Genomic DNA, 23,662 nt, shown 5'->3' with positions numbered 1-23,662 from the left:
GGGTACAAACATTTTAGCAGGGCCTGTGGAAATAGGACAAGGGGTAATGGTTTTAAACCAAAAGAGGGCTGATTTAGAGTATATATAAGGAAGTTCTTTACAATGAGTGTGATATAACACTGGCTCAGGTTGCCCAGAGAGGTGGTGGATGCTCCATCTCTGCAGTCCTTCACAGTCAGATTGGATGGGGCTCTGAACAGTCTGATCTAGTTGAAGATGTTCAGAGCTTGTGGCAGGTGGTTGGACTATGTGACCTTTAAAGGACCCTTTCAACCCAAACTATCCATGATTCAGTGATTCTAGAAAGTGAAAGTTTTCAAATCCACAGACTGTTTCTGTCAGAGCACTGTCTTAACTGCTGTGGGAACAAGCTGAAATTTTGGTCTGCTCTGATGGACGAGACTGTTTACATCTTTGATTTCCTGTCAGTATGGCACACCATAGACCAGGGAGGTGGTTAAATGTAAATAAATTCTGCTTTAAACAGAAGGTAGGGAAAAAAGGTGCCTTCCCTGCTCTGAAATTGGTGATGTAATTAGAGACTGTATTTGTCATAACATCCCTGCCCCAGTTGGTGTAGCTGAAGATTTAAACCAAAGACATCGTTTTCTCTGGAAGATTCAATTTGTGAGGAATCAAAAGAATCTATTAAAAATATTTATAAAGAATCAGAACAATACTCTGCGGTTTTTTCTTCTATTTTACTTCTGAGGTAGCTCTGCTAGTCTGAAGAAGACCAGCAGAGTCTATTTTTGTGGTTTGTGCCCTTGAAACTCTGTGGATCTTGCTCACAAAGATGACTTGACCCACAGTCAGGAAGAAACAAGTTAGGTCTTAAATGCCAGTTTTAGTTGGGCTTTATATGTCAAAGGTTTTATATTTTCTCCCAGAGAACAGCTTCAGCATCTGAAGGTTTCTTCTGTGCAGGTTTCTTCCATGTTTGTAGGATTAGATGAGGGCAATGGGATTGCAAACTGACAGAGCACCTGGAGAGAGGTGAAAATGCTATGAATATTTGCAACTTCAGTTGAGTTGTTTTTTCTTTCGTGTGACTTTTCTTTGAGCAATGCATAGTTTTGGTGTAGCCCATGTTGACTCGGACATGTGACATGTTCCTACAGCAGCACCTTCTACCTATTACTCAACAAGCTACCAGCACCATTTAGCTTGGGAACAGCCTGGAAATGGTTTCTGTGTACTCTTCCAGCTCCCCCTTGAAGCCTGTAGATTTTTGCTTCCACATCATCTACTGCCACTGCATGGTGTGACACTTCCTACTGCTAATGCTGTGCCTGGCTCCGTGGCTTCACCTGAGCTCCATTCCAGCTGCTGGAAATGGTGAGGCAGCTGTTTGCTTCTCATCCTCTTTGTGACAGTGCTGTTGATTTTGCAGACTTTTTTCATGATCCTTTTCAGTTGTCTCTTTTCCAGACTTAAGTCCTGAACTATTCAGTAACTCCGTGTACAGAAGGTGTCCCATGTTTGGGATATCCATAAATATGCCAGCAATTCAATGTACTTGGCTTTCTAAAAAGCTCTTAATATTATATGTTGCCTTTTGCTTCGAAAATAGGCTTGGTTTCTGTCAGTTCTCAGAGGGTAAGAGGAGAGGTCCTCCTGTGGGTTCATAAATTGTTATACAGAGGAAAGAAAGGGTGGCAGTTTCTCTGAGAGGAAAAGGAGAATGTGGGTGTTCCCAGAGACCCTGTGCACTTCCATATATTTGTAACTGATTTAGGAAGATAAATCATCACCCAGGAAAGCAAAAATAAAAAAGGCTGCACAGAACAGTAGGACAATTCAGTAAACTTGAAAAGAAAACAAAGTGACAGCTGTAAGTGTGACGTGATGTGACGTGGCAGTGGCACATCAGCCGTGCAAAGTAATAGGGAGAGGCAGGAAAATCCAGTCACCTGCAGGGTCACAACAGTGAGCTCTCAGCTCGTTACTGGTATTCAGGAAAGATTTTGGACAAAGTTGTCTGAAACCATTGATTTGGCATTCAGCAATAAAGTTATTGGAAATGAGAGGAGAGAAATTAGAAAAAGTAATTAGTATCTGCCCTATACATAAGCCTCAAGAGCTCCTGTACTGTGGATGTTAGGTTGAGTTCTGGTCAGCTCACTATGAGAAAGGTTGTGGTACAACTATGCACTGAAGAGAAACAGCATTTTTTATAAGAAAATTAAGAGCTTCCTTGCAAATAAGGTCAAATAGTGGGGAACACTTCAGCTGGGAAATAGAGACAACTGAGCAGTCATATCATGGAAGCCTATGAAATAGTTGGAGTGGTCTGTAAAGGAAGTTTGTAAAACTGCTAAGTATTCTTCATGATGTAAGATCTACATACTATCAAATAAAACTACCAGGTAGCAGGTTTAAGACAAGCATGTAGAGTTGCATGAACATGTACATTGTGAGACCAGTTACCTTAGGCTATTATGGAGGACAAACATAGGTATTAGTCCTAGAAGAGGTGAGATATCTGCTGAGCTCTACTGTACCTCAGAACCTGGTTGCCAATTCCAGCTCAAGAAACCTTCAATGACTGCCTAAAGCTGGAAGAATTTGTTGAGAAGCTCGCTCTGTACTTTACCTGTTCCTTATGCCTTTCCTTATTATCTGCAATGGAGCAGGGAACTTTGCTCTGCCTGTAGTTGTCTGTGAGGGGGCCAAAAGCTGTGAGATTTCCATCACAGGAGCTTAGGAGCAGATCAGCTGAACACATAACTGATGCAGGGTAGGGAGAGCTTATCCTCTTCCAGAAGCAATGCTATGCTCAGGGTCCTCCGAAAGTCACTTTGTCCCATTTTGTGCAATTTCATGGAAACAGTCAAAGTGCCTACCTCTCCACTTCCCACCTCTGGGTTGTCATCAGGACATGGCAGAAAGGGGTCCTGGGTGCCAAAGGGCAAGAAAAGCTGAAACCAGGACAGAGTCAGCAGCAGATGTGCAGTCCCCTCACCACTGGGATCACAGTGGAGGTGGAGGGTAAGTCACACCTCTGAAGTGCACTGGTGCAGACACGCTGGGATGTGGGTCCAGGGCCAGGCTGAGCTAGAAGCAGGGTTTGTGGGTGCTGGACCCAACACAGTGTCAATATGGTGAGTTACTGGCAGCCTGCCCACAGCAGAATTAGGTTCTTCCAAGCTCTGGGAGAAACAAATTGCAACCACTGAGCCTGTAGGAATGAGCTGCTGTTAGAACATCACAGCAGAAGTGGTGACGATCCAGATGAAGCATCTGAGGAGCAGTTTCACAACACATCTGGCCCATGAGCTTTCCATGGGAAAAAGGGCAGAACATGAACAGGCTTACAGGATGGATACCAGTCTCATCTCTGCTCTTTGTTTCTCTTTTTGGTAAGGTTGTGGTTTTGGACTGTAAGCCAACCCACAGGGCTCTGTAGTGAGATGCAGGGTGCAGGTGCTGGTGTTCATGCATTTCAGATTGCACATTCTTCAAGAACAATGGATTGGGGAAGCTGCCACTGACTTGAGCCTCCTTCCTGCTCTCTCTGCCTCAACAATACCAATCCTTGTAGATACCACTGAAAATGGACAGCAAGAGACTTGAAGATCTGGGAACAAAATACAAAAAAAATCAAGAATTATATGTTTGCAGTTACGGAGAGAATTGAGCTCACAAGGAATTCAAAGAGCAGAGCAAGAACTAGCATTTGCAAATCACATCATGCAAAGAAAGGTACAAGCAAACAGTGAATTAGTGCGCATTCCCTCATGTCCTCTTTAAAAATACCTGAAGATTTATGTGAATTATAAGCTTTTTTTTTTTTTTTTTTCCAGTCCTAGGGTCTTATTCTGAGGTCTTCTCTTATTAACAGACAAGTACTATTGCCAGGAAAGTTGCTGAACCTCTTGTTGCTGAACCTCCTACTTTCAATAGTGGTCATCAGCCTTGAGTCTGGAAGACTGGAGCTGATCTAACCACAAACACCCAAGCCTGGAAATCCCTCCTCAGAGGCAAAACAGCTTCCAGGCTCTGACTAGGTACTGTGAAGAAACCTGAAGATGCTTTCCATGGCCATATCATGCCTGTTATGATGCTGAGCAGTCTGAAGTGTTTGATGGCTCCCACCCAAGTCAGCCTCGTAGTGTCTACCACATATTTGTAACACCCAGTCTGTGAACCACAAGTAAAACCACTTCAGTGTAGTTCCATTAAGGTATGTTCTGCAAATAAAAATCGAGAACATCTCCCTGCAGTCCACAAATGCCTTCTGCTTCTACAAGTCCTCTCCTTTTTCTATGCAAGATCTTTCCCTAATGCTTTTGAAACCAGAGCAACAAAAGAAAATACTTCTAGCTTATTTTAAACTGTTGCTGGTAACATCTGATTAGAGTATGTTTCATTTGTTTATTTTTTGTTATTTTTCATTCATTAAATGGATGGGGCTTTAAACAGCCTGGTATGATGGAAGGTGTCTCTTGGAACTAGATGATCCAGAGGTTCCTTCCAACCCAAACTATTCTATAATTCTATGAAACACAGGTATAGAGCAAAAAAAATTAGACCATAGGAGATGTGTTTGTGGAATAAAATCTGCTTGGAAGAATGCCAATCTTACTGCTAAGTAGTCTCAAAGGTGGTATTTCTGTCATCCTGCTGGAAAGTAGAGCCTGACAGGACATAATCTCTGCTGTTCCAAAAGTACTTGTGATTTTTTTTTTTTTTTCTGTTTAAAAGTGTAGTTTTTATGTGTTTAAACTCTGACCTGAATTCCCCAGATTTTTTAGGCAGGACTCTTGAGGGATTCAGGCACCACTCACCACAGGCCAGAAGACAGTTGTCTCTTGCACAAGCTGACTAGAGAAGGCTTCGTGTGTTCCCCCCTGAGCAACAGGACATTCTGGGGATAGGGCTCGCCTTGCTCAGCAAGCAGGACAGGTGTCCTTTACACAAAATTTCAACTTTGATTGCAGACAGAAACAAGGGTTCTACAGCCTGGGTTCAGACATCCCATTGTGAAGCATTACTCATTTATACCCATACACACAGCAGAGACTTCCAGAACCAATTCTCTGTCATGTCTCTACTTTCTCTCTGTCCAAGCCATTAAAAAAGCTTTAGATAGGTTAGTCAGCTGCACCTGTGAACCAGCCTTGGGCTTTCACAGCAGATAGAATAGGGAGCAAAAACTGAATTTTCCATTTTCTTGAAATCAATTACAATCAAGCATTTTCAGTTCCTAGCCCACAATAATTTTTGTTCATTTTTCTGTTCAGCGCTGTAAGTCCCTTCTCTCTTCCCTCCCCCGGTAAAATTTGCATGTTCCTAATCCTAGGATTTACTTAAGCAACTGCAGAGGATCCTGAAATGGCTTCTCCTCCAACTGCTTTGTCTCCAGCTGGAGACAATTACCAATTTGTCCAATTCTCACCACATATGTTATTAAGATCAAAGGCAAACCTCAAAACATTAGTAACTAATTTCAGTGTTATAGTTCTAATAAAATAAAAGCAGGCCACTATTAGGCAACATCTCTTTTGTATGTGGTAACTTCTTCATTGAATTCTGAGGTTTTATTCCTTTTCAGATAGAATTAATCATAGTTGCAAAGATCTATGGATTACTGCTGGTTTTAAATTTGAAGCTGGGTAGCAGATGGGAGTAATTTGGTTATGTCCCCAGCAGGAGCATGGAGAGAAGCAGAAGAGTGTCAATAATTTGTTTTTTCTTATTCTAATAAAATTCTGCATCCAGTGATAGAAACTCTTATTGCAAGGGTCTCACTTTATCACAAGGCTTGCTTGCAGATGTTGATTTATTCTATACCAGTGCAAGCAGGAGGAAAAGAAAGTGCCACAGTTCTGTCTTCTGGAGAACAGATTTGGGCAAGCATAGAAAGAGGTAGAAGCTGGATTTACTGTGATGCTCTGCTGTGGGGACCCAGAAGTCCAAAGCAGGGAATGTTGAAAGGGTCTGGAGAGGGAAAGGTGAGCACTGGTTCCCTCTCTGGTGCAGTTCATCTAAGCCTTGCCACCAGTTAGCGCAAGCAGACAGGAAAATCAATGATGATGAGAGGGTTATGTGTGAAACCACCTTACCTGACTTGTGTCCCAGTGCTCACACCAAGGCTGGAGTAGCACCACTCTTACCAGCAAAATTCACAGCCTAAGAGGAGCTTGTCCTTAAGGCAGCTGGATAGGGCTACCCAGGGAAGAGAGGCATTAAAGATAAAAGACACAGGCATAGGAGCAAGGTCTAGAAACTGTGAGAACCTAAGATCTATCTTTCCGTCTCTTCTGAGGTGTGAACTGGAATGCTTCCCTGAATATGATCACTGACATTTCCTCTGGCTGTCTGGCTGCTTCTCTTTCACAATGAATGTGGCTGCTGCTTCTTGGGCTGTCAGTGACCTCTGTTGTGGTTAACCCCTCCCCAGCATGACCCTCCAGGAGCTAGAGGCACTATGTACCATGTTGCCATACCTCCAGCAGCAAGCAATGTGCACTGCAGCTCTTGGCTTGGCAGTGATTTTTGTCACTGAATCATTTTGCAGCACCATTCTCCCCATTGCTATCCCCCCAGACTGTCAGGCAATGGATGAGGTGACATGGTGGCAGAGTGTGTGGGTCTCAGTGCCTATGTGTGACAGGCTAATCCCCTGTGCATGGGCTGGGTAGCCGGGGTGCTCTTGTGAGCCCCATCTGTCTGGATGTGCTGCAAGATAAAGGGGATGTCTTAAACCACTGTGGTAAAATTTGTTATAGCTGTTCTGCCAGAGTCTGGAGTTAAAAGAGACCTTTTCCATGTAGCAATGCCAGAAAAGATGATCACAAACAACTGGCTGTCACGAGTCTGCTCTGAAGTCCAAGTTTTTGCAACACCCCAATTTAAGCAGTTCCTTTCCCCAGCAACTCCAAGAGTACCGAGCAACTGGGAAAGCATCCTGCTCACAGGGACAGATTTTCTGGAGGAACTTCTGTCATGGAGCTGCATCTGCTTCATCAGGGCAGCATGGAACAAGCCAGCCACTGCCAGAATCTCTGCCCTGGCTGCCTGCATCCACATTACTTGGGGTGGCCCTTCTGCCCTTTCAGGGTCGGACATGGAGCAGATAGGTCTCTTGAGATTTTTGCTTGGACGTGAGTTTGACATCACCTCTGTTTGACCTTTAATCTTCAAACAATTTTTATTTTGTTTTTTAAGCTTAGATAATTCGTGGACTAATAATTTTGTAAAATATGTGGGTCTGGATTTCCCCCCTTTTTCACATCTGCAATATTATAGATTGGCTATGACCTACCACAGGCGTGTTGTGTGTGTGGCATCTTGTGTCATTATAGCCCCAGAGGGTTTCTCAAACCTAATCTGAGAGCCGATTTATGGCAGTCCACCTCGACCCACATGAGCCATTAGCTCACTTCTGTCTCTTTGCTAGGTTTCCTGACTTTCTGCCTGGTGTATTTCAGAAGCAGAAGGCAAAGGTGGGATTTCTGCTGAATATAGGCCAGCTCTTCAGCTGGTCACTGGAGTTCTGCCAGTTCTTGCCAGATGGAGATCGAGCACTGGCTCTGTCAGATGAAATGTTACTCAGCCAAGATTCAGTGTCATCTGGCTAGATATTCTTTGCTTCCTAAGAGATTTTCTATTACTTATCCCAAGTACTTTGGTTGTGGATCTGGTACTATCTGATAGTAGCTTTTCCTCTAGCTGCTTGCAGTGAAGCATTTATGTACACACAATCACAGCAGATAAATCTCTTAGAATGAGATAATCATAATCTCTTTAATCAGCACATTGTAGTAATCCCTTGTAAACAGACTGGCTTCAGCAAACTTTTTAGGTCAGGGTCCTCACTGATCTTTTCACTCTTCAGTTTAGTTCTGTGTCAGCCATGTAGCAGAAGGTGTTTCAGCGAGATCAGAAAATTAAATGATTGTGTGTACAACCAGGAGCTGATAACATGCTGGTAGTATGATCATAATGTTGCATGCATATGCTATTTGGTGATAACGAAGCTAATAGCTGTCAAATTTATGTAAGAAGAATGCAAACACATATTCACTGTGGTTTAGTACATGGGAAATTCCAGTGGCTCTGATCTTAGGGCATTCCCTGCTCAACCAGCATTTACAACATGCTTTTGTTTGTTTCTCATTCACATTTGGTGCTGCTGACATTGCAGAAGTTAAGTTGTGTTTCTACTCATACACAATGCTCATATGTTACTGTAAATGTACCTGTGGGAATAAGTTATTGAAAGAGCAGGGAAGGTGAATTACACATCTGCCTCCAGCAAACTCTCCTTCTCTGAGTTTATTCAGTTGCTGTAGAATCAGTAAAAACATTTCTAAAGGAAAAGTGATTCATCCAAAGTGCTCTGACAAGAGGTCAGCTCTCACTACAAAAAATGGAGAGGAGTATCTCAACAGAGGAAAGCCAGTGGTGTTGCCTGCCTGCAGCCCCTGCTCTGGCCCTTCACACCATGCTGGTGTTAACATTTTTCCATGCATTTTTTAAAGGAGAGTGTTTCTAAGTACGTGTTAGGGCTTTAGCATGCTGGCTACTGCATTGGAGGGACTCCAGGTAAAGCAAGGAGAGCAACCAGCGTTTGGGAAATCGGTGGAGCTCTTCTAAACTGTCAGATTATATTCTCATTTCAGTCAAGGGCCAGAAACCCCAAGTTTGCAGCTCCCTGGAGAAACCAAGGAAGTTTGATGGGAACGAAGAGTGCCTCAGGCATCCCAGGATTTGCCTTAGAAGAGAGGACAGTGTACCCATTAATGTTTGCGTTCTTTCCCAATTTATAGGTCAGCTTTAGCAGGCCTGCACACACTTGAAAAATGAATGACAAGCTGCGTCCAGTCCCGTGGGTCTTACTCATGGGACTAGTCCTTACTCATCGTATCGGCCCCCGCAAGGCCCATGAGCCTGCTCCTGTGATTGAGCCTTTTGGCAGAAAGGCCTCTTCATTCCAGTGGGGATCTGCTTGTTTTGCACGCTGTAAAAACGCAGACACTGCTGGAAGGCAGCAAGAGTTCTACCTGTGTGAGCTCAAATGTGCAAAGGGCCACAAGCCCACCTGGGATGGTCCTGGAGGCAGGGGCAGTCCTGGCACCCCAGTGAAGGTCTGAAAAAGATGCTCTGAATGTATATTCAGGCACAGAAAGTTTTCGTGGTTTTGCTTCTCATCCTGGAGTCTCCAGAGCATTCCTCCTCCTAAGGCTGTTTCAGTAGACAGGGCCTTCATGTATTTTTAGTTGCTGTAGGATGTATGTCATTTAAGTCAATTAAGGAAGGTGGCAGTGGAGGCAAGAGAGTGCCCATTCATGTGATGTGTTGCAAAGGACATTTCTCTGTGTCCCTGTTTTACCTCACACAAGCAAAAATGTTGCCACACTTAACAACAGAGCAGCTGGGATCCAGGAATGGGAGTAAGCCACGATGTGGGCAGCTGAAGATTATAAACTCTGCATTAGACTGGTTCCAGGTGCAGAGATCTACAACCCTCCTGATCACAAACATCCTGGGCATCCCTTTCAATGTGGCATCTCATCAGCAGTGTCCTTGTCTGTGGGTGCTGATGCTAGCTGTGTTTTCACTGTGCACACAGAGATGGATGCATGGGTATTGCCCAGTGCAGAATAACAGTGGTGCTTCCTGCTCTGCAGAGCAGACAGTGGTGGGACCCAGAAGCACTGGAAACCTCTTCATTATCTCAGCTTCCCCTTAAAGCAGAGTGTCTGGAAGGAAGGATGGTCTTACAGTTAGACCACTGGACTAGCAGAACTGAAGAACTTCTACCTGTACTTTCCCGTGTGATTTTGAAAGTCACTTAAAATCTGCTTCATTTTGTTTGGTTTTAGGAATAGGAGCAATTCCCTGTTTTGGAAGAGAAAAAGTTTTGTATTGTGGCTTAATTGTAAAGAAAATGTTTGTGAGAATTTAAGAAGTAGCAAATGTGAGAAGCTGATAGGCTGTGGCACTTGGGGTCCTGTTTGATGGTGGGAAAGGTGTCACAGTTGCAGAAGCCTTCCAAGTTCAATGTGGGTTCTTATTTTTCTTGAAGTGTCTCTTACAGATATGCACAGTTCAGCTTTTTGTAGTTAGAGTGATTTTTGAAGCATTCAACCTAAAAACAAGGAGAGATTTTACCCTGCTGTGTATGACTTTCAGTGATCTGTGTGTAGGTGAATTTACACATGAAGTCCTTTCTCATGGTGTACGCAAGGTTGCTGTGACAGTACAGTCCTGCACCATGGCCATCACTGAGAAACAGGCACAGCACTTGTAATCTGTTTAAAAACACCTATTTAGGGTCAGATTGCTCTCAGGGACAGACGTCCAGAAGTGCTGAGCGATCAACCTGGAGACCAGTTGGCTGGTTTGTCTCCACTGTCTTTGCTCCATCACTGAGGACATGGAGAGAAGGTGAGAAATACCTCTGAGAATTACCTGGTAGCCTCAGATGACACTGGAATTTCACAGTTTGTGGTTTTGATTGGGATTTTCTCATCCATGTTCTTCAATCAGTGGAAGGTCTTTTTAAGCAGGGACCTCTGTCCCATTCAGTAAAACAGCACTGACCAAATTGGGGTGGGAAAGGCTTTGCTGCAGAGACATGGCTGGACCTCAGAACAAAGATCCAGAAGGGAAGGTCCATAAGCAACTTTGGCTGAGGGATCACAGGATCCTTGGGACCAGCCCTGGACTTCTACAAGGCCATATTCTCAGCCAGTCAAAGCTGTTGGTGCTCTTTTCAAGACAGCTGTTCTGCAGAGTGTAAACCATCCGCTTATAAACTCAAGTTTCTTCTGAAACTTTCTTGGAACTGATTAAATAAGCTAAGAAGGCTCCATAAATGCAAACATTTTAACTGAGGAGTTGGGTTTGGCCTGCCCGTTTGAATGAAGTGGTGGGCGTGTTGCCCTGAATCTTGACTGAGACTTTTCGGGTGCTTTGGCTGCCCAGTCATCAGCTCCACCCAGCATTATGGGTTCCTCCTCTTAGCTGCTCCAGCAGGCAGTTTGATGTCCCAGCTAGGCAGCCCATCTGCAGCCACCTCTGCTGCTCGTTGAGGAACACAAATGGGACAAATTTGCCAACACAGTTAGTCTCAGAGAGAGATGGCCAGCTGGGAAAGGCTGTCTCTTCTGAAAATGCTCTTCCTCTTTCTAAAGGGAACTCGTTTGGCAGTTGTTAGTTAGGGAGTGGCTCTATCTTAGCTGGTAACAGTTCTGCTTTGGCTTGCTTAAGCCCATGTTTTCAAGGGCTCTTCTACATACATATGTCAGAAGTTTGTTGACAAACAAGGGATGTTTTTAATAGGAGTTCTGAAGCATCTTCCACAAGCAGTTTTGTGCTGTTTAACTGCCACAGTTTAAAGCTTATTGATATTGTCAAATTGATTGGGTTGTTGAAATCAGTTTGAACATGGTTTTGCTTAAGTCATTTTTTAAACCAGTCTTCAAAGCATGCTACTACATTGGTGAAGAAATTTAAGAATAGACATGTTTTTTTTGCCTTTCTTTGCACTGTGTGCAACCAATTTTTACTTGAACAACAGTTGTGGTTCATATCAGAGGGTAAATTACTTATTTGACACTTTGAAAGAATTTGGTAAAATCTTGTCATTTCTATTAAAGAATGTGCTAAATAAAACTAGGGAAGATTGGTTTTAAAAAAGACAGGAAGTCAGAACAAAAAAATTATTCACCTTGGTTCATATGCTATAAAGCAGAAGAAAGACGTAATAAATTACAGATACTTTCACAACATCATTAAATCTATTTATCTTTTCAAGGTCAACTGTTTCCTTTTTGTCAGTGCACTTTGATTATGCTCTTTTATGATCTCTTTTCCACTGCCAGTCCACAAGACTAAACATGCTTTATATTTTTCACGGTACATTTCCTTACTTCCTGTTCTTGCCTCCTCACGCTCACCCCCAGAGATCTGGGATGGTCTGAAGGCAAGACAGAGCTCCTGCTGTGTTTATAGATAGCTTCTGGTCTGGATGGGTAGTTCACTGTCTAGGCTGTTAATTTTGCCATGAATAGGATTCATAGGCCTCTATGAAATAGAAATAGACTGCTCTTCAGTAGCTTTCTAGTAGGTTTGATGCAATTTATTCATATCAATCCAACCATATTTGTTCATATCAATCCAACCACAACTGGGCTTACCCTGCTCTCAACCTGATCTCTACCAAGATGCTCTGAGCCTTTGGGTACATCTGTCCTGCCTGGATTTTCTCCTTGTAATGTTGTTTCCTGTGTTGTTGCTGCAATAGTTCTTTTTACGGAAAAAGTGACTCGGTGCTTTTCATTAACCAGAAAAGACAAATCAGTGCCCCAGCAGTGTGGACACAAGCAAACCTTCCCTTTGCTGTCAGCTACACCATTTGAAGGTGTCACTGACTCTTCAGGGTGCAGGTGACTGTTGGTTTTCAGCAGCTGACCATTTCCAAAGCTCTGATGCTGGACAAGACCATACAAACAACCTGCAACCATCTCCAGCCACAAGGATTTGAGGAGTCAGCACTGCTATGTTATGATCTGTATGACTTTGGGAATAGCAGGCTGGGAGTCCTGGTGTAGAGGGCTCCTTCTGCTGAGGGATCACAGGTGTAGCTGCTGTGAGTAAGGGGGTGCTTTTGTGAGATACCCTGGCAATGAAAATGCCTTTTTCTGGTGGAGAAAACCCTGTTCTCAGCCTGTGTGTGCACTCAGAGGTGGACTGGACACCCTCTCCACTGATGGTTTGCTGCACACAGCTCGTGTGGTGTTTGTGGAGTGTCTTGTCCTGCTGCTATGCCTAGCATGGTTTGGACCTAAATAGGTTTGGATCTAAGTCAGCTTGGACTTTCAGGCAATGTTCATTCCACAGCTTGGGAATTAGCTTGGAGTCAGTCTCACTAAGTGGTTTGGATGTTGCCACCCTGCTGCAAAAAGCTGAACTGAACTGAACAGATCTGTTCTGGCATGTCATTGTCCTCAGGATCAGAGAATGGGCCTGGGCCCATTTTATTTGTCAGTATTACTGTCACCTTTGTGCCTCTCTCTATGTCCAGCACCTGGTTTTTCTAAATCCTAAAGATGGCATTGTAGTACAAAGGCATGACCTGAAATAAGACTGACCACTTGATATCCAGGGAGATATGCCTTAGGGTTTTCTGCACACCCAAGGTCACCCTGTGCATTCCAGAACTCTCAAGGGACACAGGAGATGGACTTGATTAGACAGGTGGGACTGGAGCAATGCGGTCTTCAGTTAATTTCCTAGTAACCCCACAGGAGTCCCTGCACCAAGGAGTACTAAGATCAAGGGTGGAAAACACAGGGTAACAACTAATAGGAGCTGAAAGTTTGAAGGTTTTTTTCTGGCATGGCAGAACTTGCTTGTGTCTTTCACCAAGTTTCTCTAAGCTTTAGTATCTTGGCATTGAAAATGGAGAAAATAGGTTACTCCCGAGGTGTAAAACCAAAGAGGAAAACTCATTGAGCATCCATCAGCAGAGTTCATTAGATCAGCAAATGGGAGCCTTTGTGTGGCATTCATTATTTGCATCACAGACCTCCCATTTTCTATCCATTTAGGAGGTTTTCTTGCCAGGCTGTCTTGTTGGAACTGCCACTGGCATCTGGGCATGGGCTGTGCTTTTTACCTGCTCTCTGAACATCGATCAAAGCCTCTGGGAGGAGAAGCCAGCAACATACTAAATACATGTCAGCTCAGCTCTTTTCACATGCAGGGCTTTGCTTAGCCTGAGAAAGCTCATTGTCTCCAGGCCAAGTAATTGAAGGAGTCAAGGCCCTGTTTAACCTTTCGGGAAGAGCTGCTGCTTTGACATCCACAAAGAGCTGCTTTGCTTGAGGAGCTAAAGGTTCTTTGCAAGATTAGGCTCAGGCATTACAGCCCAGCACATGGCTGCTGGCTGTAATGAGTAGGGGCTGGGGCTGGGATGTGGGAGTCCTGGGGCTCGACTGACTCCTCTGCCTGAGGGAATCTGAAGGTGCACATCTTCCCAAGGACATTGCCCCAGCCACCAGGAATGAAGTAGAATACTCCTGAGGGAGCTGGAGAAAGATGTTGCAAGCACTCTGTCCCTCACATTTGATCTTTTGCTTTTTATAAAGAAATTATTAATACACAGGATAAACCCCAATCTTCTAGCCCTGAACAAGTGATTTCAGGCACTGGTTCCTGCTTCTGTAAACAGGAAAGACTGATGGTTACCCACACCAGGGTACCTCAGAGCTCATTTTGTGATGGCAGACCCCCTCTTTAAAGTCTTGTGCCAAGACAGCAGATTTGAACCAGGAATATTCAAAACTCAGGGTTAAAAAGATAGTAGAGGTTTTCCTCAGTGTTTGAGCCTGGGCTGTCTAGTGAATGGGGTGAAAAATTCAGAGTAGAGGAACCCAAATTTTTCCAGGAAATGTTCAACCTGAGATCCCAGTCCCCATCTCCCAGTCAGTGTGCCAGTTTAAGGCAGTCAGAAGTCAAAGCAATATGAATTCTATCCAACAGCTGTCCAGCATTCAGTACAGCTGTTGCTTATACATCATGTTCCATTCTGTTGCCAAATGTCTGTAACAAACAAACCTGTAACACCTTTCTTTTATATGTAAGCTATATTCATACAGCAGTTTTTTTGACTCCTTTTTCCCTCATTAATTGCCACTGCTGCTGTTTTCAGTGCTTCTGCCTGTGTTGGAAGTGAATTTAGACCAACAGACTAAAGAACTGTCGTTCCTAATCTAGTAGCAATCATATTCAGCAATTTTGTGTTCAAGTCATCCAGTTAACAAAATTTCACCACTTTTATTTATTTCCTTTGTCTCCTTTGAGGTTGTTACCATTGCAACTCAAGTCACCCTCTGATTGATCTCCATCATTCCTCAACCCAGAAAACAGGTTGCTGTTTCTGCTCGCTGCAGCAGGCAACACGTGAGGCATTTCTCCAGTGTCATGCCTGGTATTAGCAAGGCACTCCTCAAGCTACTTTGGCATCTTCACCTCTATAAATCTGTCCAGTCTAATGAGGATCATAGGTTATTTTAGGTGGTGGGCTGTTAGCTACAGTGCTAAAGACCTGTCTTCCATCTACATCCTTGTGTAAGCAATTCCTCATGTTTGCTGTCCTTACGGACATTGCAAGAAGAGAGGAATCTTGGAAGAGCATTTAATGTACATAAGAAATCCATTTTACTTGCTAAATTTTGCAATAAACACATCTTTTATTTAATTGAAAATGAACAACAGGATCATCCAGGTCCCACATAATGCAATGAATACATTGATTGTAGGTAATTAATAACACTCCTTTTTATTCCAGAACATGGCCAGAAAGCCAAGTGTATCATTATCACCTACTGAGGTGCTAACTGGGTTAGTATTTATGTCCAAAGAAAGCCAATAATTTTTGGTGTGTTTGAGTTGTGGAGTGGCACTAACATGTATCCTCACACTCTTATAAAACACTATTTTATGTTGCACATGGAGGGGTGATTCTTGCTGTCCAAGCCCTGGCATAAGCCATAGAAATCTACAAAGAGCTGGGCCAGCACTTTGCAATTGCACTTAACTCATCCCCTGTTGATGCCTTGGCAGTGAGCCTGGTGTAATGTGAGGCACTGTCTCATGACCCTGAGCCCAGAGACTGAGAATACTTAGAGGGCTCTGGACCACAGCTGTTTTTCAAGAACAGTCTTCCTTAAACATGAATTACCAGAGGACAAATGATTTGATGGGATGAAGTGGTTGCAGGATGGATGCTGCTGCACTCCTGCATTTCTTGAGGAAGCTCCCTGCTTCGTTCTGCCTCCTGTTCTGCTGTGGCTGGTGCAATGTTACCAGCATGCAGAAAGCTCAGGACACACTGAGATGGACAAGGCAGGTGGTCTCCAAGTCACCTCTAACTGGCTGATATATTTTCCATCAAGTTTTTGAAGCTGGGCATGGAGCTGTTTGCTATTCTTTTGACTGGCTTTAAGTCTGTTTCATATCTGCTCTGTTCTTAGAAAGTCTTATGCACTTATGATAAAGTTAAAAAAATCCAAATGCTTCTGCCCAGTGAGTGGTACACAGCCAGCCTGGAGTGTATTTATGCACTGAGACACAGGACAGAGGTCCTGGTGTCCCATGCTGGGAGTGGACAGACAAATGTTGCTTCTTGGTGAATGCCTATATGTTCACTGCAGGGGGGATGTGCACCCAATGGTGCGAAGAGGACAGAGCTAGATACCTGTCTTTTTTTTTTTTGTTTGTCTCTGTAAGCAATTACAGAACCCTCCTTAGGAAAAACAAACAAACAAACAAAAAAAAAAACCCAAAAAACAACAAAACCAAACAAACAAACAAACAAAAACAACAAAAAACCCCTGAAAACCTACAAAAACAAAAAAACCCAAACAAATAAAAAAACAAACCCAAAACCACCCAAAAAATCAAGACTATGAGAAAAAAAAATTTAAAAATCTCCTGTCTTCTCCAAAAAGGTACTGGAATGTGAGGCAAAAGAATAATTTGACTTTTAGGTTCTAAGCAGGGCTTTGTGGTTGACCACTGCCAATTGATGGTGCACAAAGCCAGGACTTTTGAGGCCTGAAAGCAGTGTGGTGCTGGGAAATCTCTGCCCCACCAACCACCTACTGTTTGGCCTTGGGGTAGTCATGTCATCTGTCTCTGCATCTCTGCTTCCTTCTTAGAATAAGCCTTGTCTGTGTACACTGGGTTCTCTGGGGTAAGGACCAGCCCATGACATTTATTAATATAGTGCTTGGCATGCTGGAGCATGACTCCACTGAGGTTTCCAGTTGCTACTGAACTGCAAAATAATTAAAACTGTATGTTGAGGGTTCTTTTATGTAATGCTGTCATCTAGACAGTTGATGCTTATAGGCTTCTAGACTGAATTTGATTTAGACCTCAAAATTATGTGTCTTGCTTACAAGATTATTTGCTTACTGTGTGCTGTACTGTCACGGCTATAGCCACTGGAGAACCCCTCTGCATGTGGAAGTGTAGCTGAGCATTTTTCCTGCAGGGCCCTTAGACTCAGACTTGTCCCTGCTTACCCCAAAAGAGCACTCAGCAGAAAATACCCTCACAAGCATTTTAGAAAGGGGCCTCTGAATTTGCAAACTCAGGGAGTGAGTCTGCCTTTGTCTCAGAGGCCTGAACAGCCACAAACCAAAGTGCTTGGCAGATCAGAAAACCCTCCTCTAGGCACATGATCCTGGCTCTCTGAGGATCTGAGTCCAAGGGAATTGAGGTCTTTTGCAGATTGAAATGACGTGGAAAAGCTCTCCTGTCACCAGCTGAACCAATGCCTAATGAGAATCCAAGTCATAGTAGTCACTGTGTTCCCGAGCTTTCTGCCACTGCAGAGCCCCAGCTGCACCTGGTTTGCTTTGGCTGCACTCAGAGCAGGAACAGAAGTCACTCGTGTCTGGTGTAAAGGCTGCAGGGAATACTCCACGTATGTTCTAATGTAACACCAGTTCAGCAGCACCCGTAACAGGATGCCCCAGAAATACTGGGCCATATATAACCTTTGCCAAGGTTTCCATTTGAGACCATTGACAAGTGTTGGGACACCTACTAAGAGCAGGCTTTTAGTCCTTGTGCCACATTATTCCCAGAGCTTTCAGCTCTTCAGCAGGATGCAGTTTTTCACATGCTGCTGTTGGCTGTGGAGGCCCTGGTGTGACCCAGAAGGGAGCAGCTGTGGCTCCAGGCAGGACTAAACATGTAAACTATCAGTAAGCTCAGCTCTGAAATTCCAGGTCTCCTCTTTGGTGCAGGTGGTGCAGCCCTGAAAGGAGTGCTCTGCCACATCACATAGGCAGGCAAGCAGTGCAAACTGTATCAATGAGGTGAAAGCTGTGGCAGCAGCTCTCTGGCCATGGAGAGCAGAAGGCACAACTTTCCCAGGCATTGTCCTGGGGAAGGCTGTGAGAAGATCAGAGAAAAGAATGAGAAACAATTCTTATCTTCACTTGCTGCACCTGTTGTGAACACGTGGAATGTGTTATGGAGATTTGTTTACCAAAGGGTGGCTTCTTGATTGGCCAGTGGTGATGGTGTCTGATGGAAGGACCAATTGGGTCAAACTCTGTCATGACTGTCTGTAAGGGTGATGGGTTTCTTAATAAGTATAGTGTAATAAAGTGATTGGTCAGCCTTCTGAGAAGCATGGAGTCAATGCTGATTATTACCCAGCTGGGGGCCTGTGGTGACAGATAATCTCCTGAGAAGGAGCACAAATTCGAGAGGAAAGGCTTATTTTCAGTAAATGGCTTTCAAATAAAACAACCATGATGGGACAGCTTAAAAAGACTTTTAATTAGTCCATTTTACTTCTGCTGATTAGTGCCTTATGACTACTGATCTTTTACTTGCTTTACATTTCTTTGCCAGCTTGTATTGTAACCCAGTAGCCTACATCAGGCTTCAGTAGCAGCAAGTTCTGTTGTACCAGAAGCAGCTTGAAAACCATCTTAGGTTTTGAAAAAAAAAATTCTGAGGAAGGGTTGGTCAGGTACAGTGTTATTTCTTTCTCTGTACTTCAGTTTTTTCTGACATAGCAAGAGGCAAGCCTCATTTGAGGAGAATAACACTGGAAGAATGCTACTACCAAAGCCCAGTCCCACACAGCTGTTAGCAGTATCTCAGTCACCTGTCAGAAATGCAACGAATTTGAAAGATTTGTGCCTTAGGTTGTTTAGTGTTGGGGTACCAGGCAAGGCACATGACATCAGGGTGGGAAGTGGTGCTGTGATCACACATCCTTCTGGGAGCAATGGAGCTCTGTGAGAAGGGGTAAATCAGTGAAGAATGGGTGGATGGTACTTGCCTGATAAATGATTCCACTGAACTGATCCTGTGTAGCTAATGGGAATGGCTAATTTGGTCTGTACTTTGCAAGCCCAAGGGAGATCACTTCCTGTGCTGTGCTTTGTGACTCCCAGGGCTGCTGTACAGTAGTCGATGTTGCCATGGCCAAGAGCCTGCCTTGGCTCTGAACAATTCACTGAAGTAAACTGCTCACCAACAAGCATGTTTTGGTTGGATTATTTCCTCCTGGCACCAGAAAAATGTAGCAAATCCAAAAGAGGGGTGGGAGGAATCAGGCAGGTGTCTGGCTTATGTCCCTTTGCGGCTGCAGTCTTGCCACAGCCCTGCAAAGGCAGCCCCACATGGTGAGGAGGGGTCAGTTCTGCTGGACAGAGCTGCAGAAAGCCCCTAGGCTGTGCTGGAGGCTTCCAACGCCAGCCAAAATTAAATGCTGGGCATGGGACTTTCTGAGTTGCTGCCTCTCTCCTGAGGATGGGTCCATTCCCAAGGTCTGCTGCCTGGGCCTGGGTACTAGCACTTCATCTCCCAGTGTTGATGGAATAGAGGTCTGGAAAATCTCTTTTAAGTTGATGGGTTTGGGGCCCTTGTATTTGGATTCTCTGTGCTGGACCTGGATGTTTCCCTTGTTTTAAGGAAGTTGCAAGAACATCCTTTTCTTTGCTAACTTTAGCATTGGGACTGAACACTGGATTTCCTACTTACTACAGCCCTTTCCTAGGAAAGGGCCCAGCTGCCTCAGGCTAGTGGAAGCTCCAGCCCTGGCTTTGAATTTCACATGTTCAGGGATGTGTGAGAGAGACATAACAAGCATTGTAAAGACTGTAGGCAGATATTCAGTGTATACTGAGATATCATGAAAAAAACACACAGACACAGGTCATGGATGAAGACAGGACACAGACACACTCATCTATGTGTATATGGGGGTGTGTGTGTGTATATATATGTATATATATATGTGTATATATATATATGTATAGGTATGTATGTATATTTGTTTATATTGGTGTACATAGGTAAGCCCTTTATGGTTCCATGTTCAGTTTCCCCCTGGGTATTCACTGAGGGCAGTGTTCCTTAACTCATGAAGTTTTTCATCTTGAAGAGAGTGCAGTGATGTGGCTGGACCACTGCTATTATCCTTTTACTGGGGCTGGTGTCTCCTTCTCAGATCTCCCAGAGCTGCCTGGGGACTACAGTTTTCAAGAAGCAGAACTAATCGTGCTGCTTTATTCTTTGTGGGAATTACTTGCCAATTTTCATTCTTCTGTAGCAACATCAGGAAAATAAAACACTTGGTATACTATGCAGGTGTGTTACTATGCAGAGTCCAAATTGAAGGGTTGGCAGTAACTTGCAAAGATCATCTTTGGTCTGAGAGACATGGGTGACAGAGCCTTGGCAGTGTCATGGATGCATCTGACCAGCCTGAGTTCATGAGCTCTGCAAGGAGAGACCCCTGGGGTAATCACGGGGACCATCAGGTCACAACTTGGAATGTTGGATCCATTTATAGGTAGCCCTCACAGATATATAAATGCTGCTGCTTTATCCAAAGCCCATTTTTAGTTCAGTAGCCTCTCATAAAAATGTTACGGTAGACAAAATATTCTGGACAGAAATCTGCTGAGCAGAAGAAATCCTTAGTTGGAAAGTACCCTTTCTTCAGTCTCACCCAACCCAAAACACTGGCTAACAAGTTTGAAATTGTATCACTTTTTAATTAAGTACTGGCTGATGTTACCTTTAGAATGATGGGCTGGAGACACAGGGTGCTAATGATTAAATAGCTTGATCCCTATGCCATTATCCTAATATTTTGCCAGTTGGCTATCAAAGTATGTCCGGAGCGGAGGAAGCACTTGGCAACTTCACAGACTTCAGTAATTTAAACAAAACCCTGAATGACTCCCTAGATTATGTTCCTATTTTAATCTATAGGCAGTACCTGCAGTTGCTGAAGAAGGACTGTTCAGCATTTCCTAAGTTACACAAGCATTGAGGAACAGTCACAAGGAACTCTTTTTCCCAGCTGCAAAGAGGTTTGTAATTTAATAACAGGCTTTGGACAGGAAGACAAAATATTTCTCCAGGGAGTAGCAGTAGGAGTCCCTGCAATAAAAAGACCTTAGTCATGGTCATGTAGGGCTGTAAAGCCACACCTGGCTGCATCCCTTCCTTAGAGTGAATTTGTCTGGGGAACACAATTGCAAAATTCTTTGCCATGGTCCATCCTCTTCAATGACAGACTTACAACTTTGTCCTGAACTGTGTGAAGTTTCTTCAGCTTCACTGCTTATGTGGTTTCTGAACCCCTTCATAATCTCTAGAGTATTTGAGTTAAAAGCTGAGCTTTGCTTTTCAGACACTTCCCCAGTACTGCCACAGTGCCAGGTCTGGCCAGAGGGCTACCCAGCAGCCAGCAAATGACTTAAAGAGTAATTCCTCTCTGACAGATAAGTTTTAATGGTATCACATTCAGCAAAATGAACCAGACAGGGTAGGTTGTCTCTCCTAGCAGGAGCTCACCCATCTGTGGCCAGACATGCCGGGAGCTGGGGCAAACTGGAGACGGAAATCTGTCTGCAGGAGTGGCTTTGGCTGTTGTGATGAACATTTTTGTAAGTTTTCCATAGATGGATAACCCCCTCATTTGCTTCAGTGATTGCTGCCCCTACTCCTTTTTTTTCCTTTTATTTACAGAGGCTTAAAACCAGTGATGCAACTATTGTCGTTATTTGGTTTTGGTTTAGCCACAGATCACTTACTCTAAACATTGCTCTTCTCAATACAGACCTCTTGATAGGAAAGACTTTGTTTTCCTGAATATCCTACAGTAGGCCAGCCAAAGCTTCAAAAACAGATTTGTAATTGCCTGGGTTTAGCTCACTGATTTCAGCAGATGTGAATCCAGGTGTTGTTTCAGAAAAAGCAACTGCTTTTCTCTGTTAGAGGATGTGCCCTATTCCCCTGCTACAGGTACTGTATTTGATTCATTCCTGCCCACTTCATGTATTTCCCTACTGTTATTTCTCCAGAAGATTTCTGATCTGAGAGCAAAGCCAAAGAGTGAGATCTTTCTACTGTGGCATTTTCTGTCTGATGACTTTTTAAAGGCAATTTCCTGCAATGATGCCACATCCTCTCCTCTTCCTTGCTCTGGTTTTCAGGGCTCTTTGGGCTCTCCCCACATCTCTTGGGAAGGTTAAATTAAATAACAGTGAGGAGTGTAACTCACTCAGTGATTTTCACCATGTTGAAAAATGTTTACTCTTTCATGCTGAAAAAAAGATGTGAAAAACCCTTTTCTGTGAGATTTCATTGCAGTAATTAAAAAAAAAAAAGAAAAAAGGTGCAAAAAAGTCCATTTCACTTTAGAGCTCCATCTGTTTTGTTGCTGTTAGCACACTGAGTCTGGCGCTGGGAATCACACCCCAGCTGTTAATAAAGTTTTTAAGAGTACTTAACATGCATTCATTACTAAACCAACATTTCTGCTGTAGTTGCTCTGGTGTTTCCCAGACACCATTATCTGATCTTCTAACTATCACAATTTTATTCTTGTGTGGGTAATTAACAGGATGTATTAGGGTTTTCTGTGTGAAATGCTGTGTTAAGTTTTTAACTCCTGAACTTATTTAAGAACATTTCATCAAGGGCCTGGAGCAGTGACCCCAAGTCCCAGTTTCCGTGGTGTACGAGAAAATGCAGGCATGATCGGTGGGGTACTCAGCTGGCCACTGGCCAGACGTCGCCATCCAACAGGCACTGATGCTAAATTTTAGTTTAAATTTAGTTTAAATTTAGGTACCTGGCTGCAAAATCTGTCAGCTGCAGAGTCAATGTACTTTGGCTAAGGTGGCAAGGCATGGTGACATTTGCTAGGTAATAGTAAATGGCAGAAATTTCTTGTAACAGCCCATCATGAATTTATCTATAGGAGCACCAGTCCTAATTTATTCTATGTTTTCCTTAACCCAGCTCAGTGGGTTAAGAAAAACATAGAATCCAGTGAGCCAGAATTAGACCAAATTCACCTTGGAGAGGGCAGCATGAAGCAGAGGAGGTACCCATACACGGACCAGGCAGATGAGAAGGAGGACAGCTTGAACAGCAATCTTGGGATTTTTTTCGAATTCAGCAGCCCCTTTGCATGGATTTTTTAGGGCCAAACCTTCAAGGGGTGTAAAGTTACCACATCCCTGCACAGCTTTGCTCTGGGAGAGAGTATGACTCTGTAGAGGCAGAAAATGCAGCAGAAATGTAATGTCAAATGGAAGGGAAGGGGTCAAATGTCTACAGTGTGAGACAGACTTTAAAGAGGACAGCAAAGTGCTTTGATAGCATCATGCCAATGTGAGGCAAGTGCAGGGAGCACCAAGTGAGATGATATTAATGGCAAAATCTGTAAACCAAAGCAAAAAACCTAAGCACCTGCCCAGCCTGTACTCTGCCTGAATTATGATGTGGGTTTTAACTTGGTGCTGGGTACAAAGTGCCCCTTGCACAACACTTGGGGGGGCATCGAGAGCAAGGATCTTCACTCTTCATCACTATCCTGTGAAGGCAGAAGGAGTTTTCTGCCCTCCTTTATTCACTTGCTGCCACCTTGAAAGAGTAACAAGTGAGGGATGCTGAGGGCCTAGGAAATCTGGTTTTCTGAATGAAAACAGGTCCATTGCATAGGAGAAGACAGGCTGGGAAGCACAGCAATGCTCTGCTGCCTAGCTCTTCTCTGCCTGCAGTTTTGGAGGCTCAACACCCATGAGTCTCTGCTAACTTTCATCACTGCTCTGTTTTCCCATCCCTTGCACCTGACTTGCCTTACTGG

Source organism: Haemorhous mexicanus, chromosome 3, assembly GCF_027477595.1.
Source record: "Haemorhous mexicanus isolate bHaeMex1 chromosome 3, bHaeMex1.pri, whole genome shotgun sequence".
NCBI classification, from domain to species: domain Eukaryota; kingdom Metazoa; phylum Chordata; class Aves; order Passeriformes; family Fringillidae; genus Haemorhous; species Haemorhous mexicanus.
This window is presented reverse-complemented; position numbering follows the sequence as displayed.